The following is a 10,074-nucleotide window of genomic DNA, read 5'->3' as shown; positions in this document are numbered from 1 at the left end:
TATACAAAAATCGTTTTAGAAATGGTTAAACTTCAACTCAAGTAATTTCTATTAACACTTTAACTGAACACTTCAACTAATCTACAAATATTAACATTTTTAACATTTTAAAATTTTTCTGTTTTCTAAATTTCAGTCCGAAATAATTCGATTTAGAGATTACCCAATTGAAAAACGTACGTTTAAATTTTGAACGCTTTCAATTAATTCATGATTATTAATTATTTATAAATAAACTTTCACGTATACAATTCAAAATTTGAAAAAAATTTGAAAATTCAACTCATAGAGTTGAAAATTATTCTTATTGAATAGTTGAAAATGTTTGAAAATTAGATTTCGAAAGCTTTCAGGTTTTATTGATCCTATTTTCAAAACTCTAATCTACAAAAATGTCAATATTTAACGCTTAGGAACTTTTTTCCTTTTTTAAATTTCAATCTGAAGCTTTACAAAATTTCAAAAAATACCAAAAGATTTTTAAGGATTTTAAATATTTGAGGATGTTTTGAAAGATGTAAAGGAATCTTTAATTTGTTTTTATAATTTAAAGGAATTTTAAAGAAATAAAAAAATTTTAGAAGGGTTATTTCAAAAAATTCAAAAGTACTTTAGAAATCTTTAAAAAAAGTTCTAGGTATTTCAAAAGATTTTAAAGGATTATACTAATCTGAGAGAATTTAAAAAGATTCCAAGGAATTTTCAATTGATTATAGTAATTTAATATGAGATTTTAAAGGATTTGGTATATTTTATGGTATTTTTAAAATTTCTATTTATTTTCAAGAGCTTTAAAAAATTTCAAGGGATTTCAAAAGATTTCAAAAGATTTAAAATATTTAAGGATGTTTTAAAAGATGTCACAGAATTTTCAACTTATTTTTATTATTTTTAGAAATATTATATAATTTAAAAAATTTTAGAATGGTTATTTAAAAAAATTCAAAAGTACTTTACAAATCTTTTTAAAAAAGTTTAAGATGTGTCAAAATAAAAAAAGACTCTAAATTCACCCTAAGGCTATCTAAAAGAGGGAGAATCTCCCCTGATGTTGATTTATTCAAAATCCCTATTCTAAATTACACAATCTTTTATTTGCCCTAACTAAGAAATTTTATTCATTTTGGTAACGAATGATAATTGCCCTAAAAACACGATACTACAACGACGTCTTTGGTATCCAACCTTTTATTGAAGACTCGATATAATTCTAATAATCTTATGTTTTAAAAACTGAAAAATAAGAAGCTATCTAAGCTATTCGTTCATTCGTTAAAACACAATATGAAGTTGTGAGTATTTGAACTCGTTTCCTAGTATTCGAGGGAATCTCTCATTTATTACAACAATACACCTGTTTAAAATGGTCAATGACCTTATGGGACTAGTCCTACTGATCTAGTGAGGGTTTATTATTACGGTAGCTAGCCTTAATGATAATTAGTCAATATTTGTACGTTTATTTATAAGGGATCCTAAGCCCTATAATGATTAATTAGTTTTATTACAGTGAGGTGTCACCATAAAAGGGTGATGCACCTGACGCGCGGTAACTGACCTGAGTCGAGGCGCCCTCGGACTCCAGGTGTTCCTACATTCCTATTAAGAGGGACAGAGAGCGATCTCTCCTGAGAGAGAGAGAGAGAGAGAGAGAGAGAGTTATCTCAAGGCGACACTTTAGGTCGAAACGTAAGAATAGCCTCTACCGAAGGCTGACAAAATATTTGGGAAACTATTTCCTTTTACCTGGCACGCAGGTTTAGCCGTTTGCTGGACAGGTTTCGAGCGAATTTACACTCGTTCACTCCTAAACAGCTAAGGTGAGTGACAGGGTCAATAAAATTTCACCGTCCAAATTTTGGCCCTGGGTACGAGAAATTTATCTTGCTTGTCACGTCTGGAGTCACAGTGAAATTTTACAATGTCAGTTAAGAATAGTTTTCTGGTTATAAGCCTCAAGCAATCGGCTTTAGAAATTTTATATATATATACAACGTCGCAGAGAAACACTGGAAAAATAGCCGCTTTACTGGCAGGGTGCGAGCGAATTATTCACTCGTCCTCTCCTCAAGCACACTATCGTTCCTAAGAAAAATAATAGAGATGGGATTTCTCCCAAGTCTACTAAAGATCAACTTAGAAGAGAGAGACCCTCTTCTATGGATTTTTTCTGCGAGTTGCCCCGCAGAATTGAACTGACTTTTTAGCTTGTGCGGCCCTTTTTATAGGACTTGCCCTTCTCTAGTATCCCACGATACATGGGAAAATGTATAGTGGGAGACCTCGGAGTCTGCGCTCTTCTAAAGCTCCTAGGATGATGCAATTTTTCTGTATATCCTCCTAGGAGTTTGTCGTTTTGCCTGTCTTTATGCTCTATGACGTAACCCGCTGGTTACATCTGCCCCTCTTTAAAATTCGTACATGAAGACAGAAGTACGAAAAGTATCATTAATACAAAATAATATTACTAATGATAAGACATAATGAAAGACACACAAACAAGAAAAATAACTTATTCTATCGGTTGGATACTATCTAGATAACACAACAGAGAAAGAGAAGAAAAATGTATAGAGGATAAAATCTTTTCGGCCAACTTGCCCTTCTTCATGGAGAATTTTAACCTCTTATAATCCTCTCGGTTACTTCGGTGTTCGTTACGAAGGACCTCTCGACTGCTTGACATGTGGCTTTCGTTTAAGTGGCCATGAGTATCCCCAAGTCCAGGCCCGGTAATTGTCCCATGACTCTGCCGTCTCATCTGGATGGGATCTCCACGCTTTCTCCTCCCTCGCAATGACCTGTGTTTGCCTCTCCAGAGGTGCCGCTGCTTTCGCTTTCTGGATGGCCCTTGCCTTCTCCCGTTGTTCTGCCAAATACCTCAACCAAGGGTCATTTCCCTCCGGTTTCTCGATCACAGCTCCTTCTATTTGTCGAAATTTATCCTTGCTTGAGTCATTCTCCTTGTCTGTTATTCTCTTCTGAGCTGGTCCCTTCTTGGCCTTGGGTCGTAAATCCTTGTTGCTCAGAATGTCCTCTACCATAGAATCATGGCGACTTTTTCTGACAGCAAAGATTCCTCTCCGTTGCTTTTCCAGACCATTCCTCTCAACGTTTTCTCTCCAAACCCTTTCCGCCTCATCCGCTTGTTTGAACGTGCTAGGTATTTCCAGTTCTTTTATCTTTGGGTCTGTTATTGGTTCTGCCGCCGGGTTTATAAATTCGATGGAATTTATTGTTAATTCTCTCAGGATCTCCTGCATTAACCTTTCATCTGCCTCGGGCACTGTGATTTCTGTTGTTCGTTCGGTTGCTGTCGTAACATCTGTAAGTGCAGGCATTGATACTTGCACCACTTCGTTGTCTTCTTCAGTAATATCAATCACTGTCACTATTTTTTCATTCTCTGTCACCGGTATTGACTCCTTATCAGATATTTCCTTGATTTTGTTAACGTCAGAATTTTGCATTATAATCACTTCCAGTTGTTGTTTTTCTGGCGTCTCTTCCGTTAAGTTGATTAAAGGGATGTCTTCTTTGATCTCCTTTGCTTCCGGCTTATCATCCTCAATCTTTATCACCTCAGGCACCTGGATTTTTTTGTGACGTACGTCTCTCGCCCTCTTGTACGTGTTCACTTCTCCGATCTCGGTGCCTGGCTGGTGAGGTGTGTACCTCAGCGCGGAGGGTTCGTAGCCGGGTTTAGGTATTTTAATTTTAAATTCCTTGATGTTAAACTCGACCACATATTCTTCGTTCTTTCTAAATTGCATTGCACTGCAACTTCCCAATGGGTGTCGGGAACTTCGAACTGTGTAAAAGCGTCCGGTATCTTTGGCGTAATAGTCGTAACTGACCTCTCTCAAGTGTCGAATTTCCGGTGGACCTCTTGGGTACTGAATTTTATGGTTTTCCATCCCCTCTTTCAGTTTCCTCAAACTTGTATTTTCTCAATTCGTTGGCGTGGAACTGTCCCCTCTCCTTGTCCGATTTCTCGTTCCAGAGAATATACACGTTGTTAGCACCCTTCTTTTTGATCTTATATGGCCCTTCGTAGAGAGAGAGAAATTTTGCCATTGTACCAATCGTCGTTTTAGATACATTACATGCTCTAGCAAGTACCCACTCCCCTATGGAAAAGTTCACCCCTTTCTTGTTTTTGTTTAATCGATTTAGCAATTTCTCCCGTTTTCTCTTGATTTTTTCTTTGAGAACGATTATTTGTTCCTCTTGATTTATTTGTGGGTGTATTGGCGGCGCAGGTAACAGGTCATGCCACCATCGCTTCGGGTTTCTTCCCCACAACGCTTCATAGTGGGTAGTTTAGGTTCTGTGTGGTGAGACTCATTTGGGATGGTTTCGATCCAGCTTTCTGATTGTGGTTTCACTCGTGGCGCTTTTTACTGGGTATAATTTCGTGTACTTGGTAAAAGTATCGATCATAACTAACAGATACTCATCCCCATATTTGGTCTTTGTCAGTGGTCCAAAACAGTCGATACGACGAGTCCTCGTGTTAGTTTTGCCATTTTTGGACTAAAAAAGGATTTTTTCAGCAATTTGTAGGTCTTTTCCACCCCTGGATGTCCATATGAATCATGACATTCTTTGATGATCTCTTTCATGTTCTTTGGTGGTACGTAGATCCGATATTCCTGCCCATTGATGTGATAGAGAACGTTATCAATTACTTTGAATCTTCCCTCCTTTCCCTTTTCATGTGTTGTCTCAGTTTTGAGTTTCCTAACGTGTGGGTCTTCATTTTGTTCTTTCGGAATGTTTCGTATCTTGACTTCGATTTCTTGTGCCAGATGGTCGGTTCTAATGATTATGTCAGCACCGTGGAGATACTTGCGGAATTTTTGTAGAGCCCATACAATCGCCAGTAATTCTTTTTCAGTTGTGAAATATGTGAGTTCTGGGCCTTTTAAAGTTCTGCTTGCAAGAGTAATTATTTCCTTCTCTTGTTGGTCGTTTAATTGGTATAGTACTGCGCCGAGAGCGTAGTCACTCGCATCAGACTCGAGATAGTAGCCTTTCGTCGAGTCAGGAAAATATAGCATGATCGATTCGCTGAATAATTTCTTTACTCTTTCGAAACTCTTTTCCGCTTCTTTGTTCCAATCCCACCTTGCTCCCTTTTTTATTAGTTTCAGGAGTGGTACGGTTTCAGCTGCGTGTTGATCGCTGAATTTGGAATAAAAGTTTATTAGTCCCAAAAATCCTCGGAGTTGTTTGACATTCCTTGGTACAGGAAAGTCTTGGATGCTCAGAATCTTCTCAGGATCTGGTTTTATTCCCTCGGTTTTGAGAATAAAACCGAGAAATTTCGTTTCTTTTCGAAAGAAGTGAGATTTGGCGAGATTCAATGTAAGATTATTTTCATCGAGTCTCCCCAGAATCTCTTCAAGGTGTGTCATGTATTGTCATATACTTTCCGATGTTATTAAAGTGTCGTCCACGAAAGTAATAATGTGCTCGCCCATTCCAAGAAGGGCGTGGTCGAGTCCTCGTACTAGTGCTGCTGTACTCATAGCTACGGCCGCGGTATTGAAAGGCCGTGTATTGGCGCGAGTCTGGATGTAATGGCACCTTCCAGAAGCTGCTTGTCATGTCCAGATTCGTCATGATATTCATTCCTTTACATTTATGGAATAATACTTCCGCCGACTCTGGACGCTCCCAATCTTCGACCAGAATGTCATTTAATTTCCTCGCGTCTAGGCACACGCGAACTGATCCATCCTTTTGTATTACTGGGACAATAGGATTGATATAGAGACTCTTGGAACGTTGTATAATTCCCATATTTATCATTCTCTGTATTTCCTGATTCGTGAGCAGGCCTGGTTCTCGTCGGAATACGCGGCGATTCGCCCAGAGAATTGTTCCTAGTTGCTTCCGTCCACTTTCTCTGAGATTCTCGCATTCTGCTAATTTTTCTTCTATGTCGTTCCATTCAATATGAGGTGGAAGAGACGTGTCGATTTCGGGGTTTTCTTGAGTGACTTCGCGGATTTCTAATGTGTCACTCGTCGTTGTTTCCAGGTGCGTCATGTTGTATTGCCCCTCTGGCTCTTTCTTATCTTCGTCCTGAAGAATGCGTATAGCTGGTCTTCCGTCTAGATATGGGAAGGTGAGGAGTATCTTGTCTAGATCTATCTGCGCTTTGTATTCCTCAAGCACGTCAATGCCTGTTATACAGGTTCTCTTGAGTCTGGGGACTACAAGAAATGCTAGCTGTACGTCAGTACCTAGTAATTGTACGTCGGCATAAATTTGTTTATTTAGGCACACAGCTTTGCATCCTATTGGGCCAGCTACAGCTACACCTGATAAAGGAAGACAAGGGTATTTATCAAAGCGTTCTTTGTTCTTATTCTTGTCCTCTTCCATTAATTCCTCTCGAGTGTTTGTCAGCATGTTAATTCGAGTTCTACATTTTGAACACGGTGGGAGGGTTGATTAGTCGGCTGTCGCCACGAGTTGCCTTCCATTTGGCCTTTCTGCCCCCCTGGTGCGCCGCCCGTACGTGGCCCTGCGTTGTTGCTGGCTCGTAGTATGTTCTGTGTCGGTTGCGTTGCCGCCCAGTTACCTTGGTGCGGTTGGCTGCTGCCACCTGCTCGTGCATATCCATTGTTTATGTTTTGAGCTCTCCATGTGTTTGGCTGTTGGTAGCCATTTTCTGGCAGCGGGGTGTTTTTGCCTCTCCATTCTCGCCCCTCTGGCTAGCCGGTATTGGTGCTTCCTATTTTGTCAAATTCTTCGACCAAGTCAATCAACTGCTCGCATTGTGTGATGCCTCTTCCCACTATCGCAAATTTTATTTCGTCACTAAAGTGACGTGCTAATTTTCGGACTACTTCTACTTGACTCGGAGCCGGTATAAGCTCACTCACATGCGCGAACATTTTTGTCGCATATTCCGCGCGTGAGCCATCCTTGTGATGTTGGTAACATCCAAACTCGAGCTTCTTTTTCACCTCGTGTTGTGTATGTTCGTTCCAGTATCTGTTGGAACTTGGCGAGGTAGGTTTCAAGATTAGTGACGTTGCTCTTTATTACAAGCCACCAGTCATTCGGAGGTCCAGGTAGTGACTTTTCTATTAAATATTCCGCGTCACAGGGTCGGGGTTGCACTACGTCCCAATATTGTCTTAATTGCCGGACGTAACGCATGGGATTTCCTTCTCCATTGAATTCTGGCAAAACATACTTAATGTTAGGTTTCATGCTGTGAACGTTCTCATTTGCGCTGTACGCGTAGTCTCGTACCTCTGATTCAGCCGCACGTATTCATGCCGTTTCTAGTCTGTCCAGTTGAGATTGAATCCGTTTCTCCCTTTCTTCCATGCTTCGAGTTATTTGAGTCGTTGCTTCCAAAAAGCGCCCAATGCTTTCTTCCAGGGAGTGCATTTTTTCTTTGAGAAAAAATTCACACTCTTCTTTATTAAAGTCTTTGTTTTGACAGTTTTCAATTATTCACACGCGTATTCTAAATCGTATTTTAAAGTTTTTATTGTCTTTTTTTCGAGTCTTTCAATTGCACTTTTATTTAAAGTTTACTCAAACCACGATTTTGTAATAGTGTATCTCCTATTGAATTCGTAGTTAAAAATTTCACTTAATAGCACTATTCTTTGTTTTATATTTCTAGGAGCGACGTATCTGCCCGTGAAGGCGAATTGAGATTCACTTTCAAATGTGTATGCTGATTTAATTCGTCAACGATCGTATATTGTTCATAAGTAATGTCATTGGAAACACTTTTGCTTATCTTTCTTTTCATATTGTTTTTACACTCATTTAATTGTTCGATTATCGCGCACTTTTTCGGCACATTTACCGTCACTTTATCGACGAATATTTCTCTCGCGCTCAGTGAGATACCTGTCGAGCTTTTCCATGATCTTTTCTTCCGAGTCAATTTTGATTTTCGCTAACATGCAATCTAATTCAACCATACCTTGAGGAATGTTCTTCTGGCTCGAGGGGGGCTGTAAATACACTTTTTTAAAGTTCTTATCACCGTTGAAGAACGACGCGATCAACTTTTGTTGGTCCATTTCGGACAATCTCTTTAAAACTTTTAAAAATTCAGTTTAGGATGATTTAAAACCCTACGCCTTTTTTAAAAACTATCGTGCCCCACGTTGGGGTGCCAATTGTAACCTTATGGATGCTGTCAATATAGCAAGCAAAGGGGTGAGTGCTCTAAATTCACCCTAAGGCTATCTAAAAGAGGGAGAATCTACCCTGATGACTCTTATTTGTGAAATAAATTTGTAATGAGAGGGTTGCACAGAGTAAAGGCAGGAGATTTTAAGTAAAATGTTGATTTATTCAAAATCCTTATTCTAAATTACATAATCTTTTATTTGCCCTGACTAAGAAATTTTATTCTTTTTGGTAACGAATGGTAATTGCCCTAAAAACACGATCCCACAACGACGTCTTTGGTATCCAACCTTTTATTGAGGACTCGATATAATTCTAATAATCTTATGTTTTAAAAACTGAAAAATAAGAAGCTATCTAAGCTATTCGTTCATTCGTTAAAACACAATATGAAGTTGTGAGTATTTGAACTCGTTTCCTAGTATTCGAGGGAATCTCTCATTTATTACAACAATACACCTGTTTAAAATGGTCAATGACCTTATGGGACTAGTCCTACTGATCTAGTGAGGGTTTATTATTACGGCAGCTAGCCTTAATGATAATTAGTCAATATTTGTACGTTTATTTATAAGGGATCCTAAGCCCTATAATGGTTAATTAGTTTTATTACAGTGAGGTGTCACCATAAAAGGGTGATACACATGACGCGCGATATCTGACCTGAGTCGAGGCGCCCTGGGACTCCAGGTGTTTCTATATTCCTATTAAGAGGGACAGAGAGCGATCTCTCCTGGGAGAGAGAGAGAGAGTTATCTCAAGGCGACACTTTAGGTCGAAACATAAGAATAGCCTCTACCGAAGGCTGACAAAATATTTGGGAAACTATTTCCTTTTACCTGGCACGCAGGTTTAGCCGTTTGCTGGACAGGTTTCGAGCGAATTTACACTCGTTCACTCCTAAACAGCTAAGGTGAGTGACAGGGTCATTAAAATTTCACCGTCCAAATTCTTGGCCCTGGGTACGAGAAATTTATCTTGCTTGTCACGCCTGGAGTCACAGTGAAATTTTACAATGTCAGTTGAGAATAGTTTTCTGGTTATAAGCCTCAAGCAATCGCCTTTAGAAATTTTATATTTAAAATTTTTAGGAGGTCTCTGCCTCAGAAAATAAATTTCGCGTTCGTAGCCTTGAAATAAAAATCGAATTTCGACGTACAACGTCGGAGAGAAACACTGGAAAAATAGCCACTTTACCTACAGGGTGGCGAGCGAATTATTCACTCGCCCTCTCCTCAAGCACGCTATCGTTCCTAAGAAAAATAATAGAGATGAAATTTCTCCCAAGTCTATTAAAGATCAACTTAGAAGAGAGAGACCCTCTTCTAAGGATGTTTTCTGCGAGTTGCCCCGCAGAATTCAACTGACTTTTTAGCTTGTGCGGCACTTGAAAAGTATAGTGCGAGACCTCGGAGTCTGCGCTCTTCTAAAGCTCCTAGGATGATGCAATTTTTCTGCATATCCTCCTAGGAGTCTGTCGTTTTGCCTAATTGAAAAATCATGCTCGACAACTCTCTTAGAAAGTTTAACAGCTTTTTTCAAATTTTTTTGTTCAAATCGCTTAATATTTGTGGGCTGTATGTTTTTTTGAACCAAAAATGGAATGTTTTACCCACTGTGGGCTGGGAATGTGAGAATGAGATCATATGAATTCCCATGTAACACAACGCTGCTGAAGGTTGCTTGAAATTCTCAACATAAAACACTAACCAGCTATGACACTTGGTTGAAACTAACCGCCTCCCACCCCCGCCCCCAAATCCTCGTTAATCGAAGTTTTGTTAGTCACTAAGGTAGGGATTTAATTTAGAAGTTGAAAAAAGGTAAGGCTGGTGTTTCGACCGTATGTGCTAAGTTTAAATCGTAAAAATAAAATTGGAAATGAGTAAATTCAGT

This window comes from Belonocnema kinseyi, chromosome 3 (assembly GCF_010883055.1).
Source record: "Belonocnema kinseyi isolate 2016_QV_RU_SX_M_011 chromosome 3, B_treatae_v1, whole genome shotgun sequence".
Lineage (NCBI taxonomy): Eukaryota > Metazoa > Arthropoda > Insecta > Hymenoptera > Cynipidae > Belonocnema > Belonocnema kinseyi.
Note: the sequence above shows the minus strand (reverse complement) of the source record.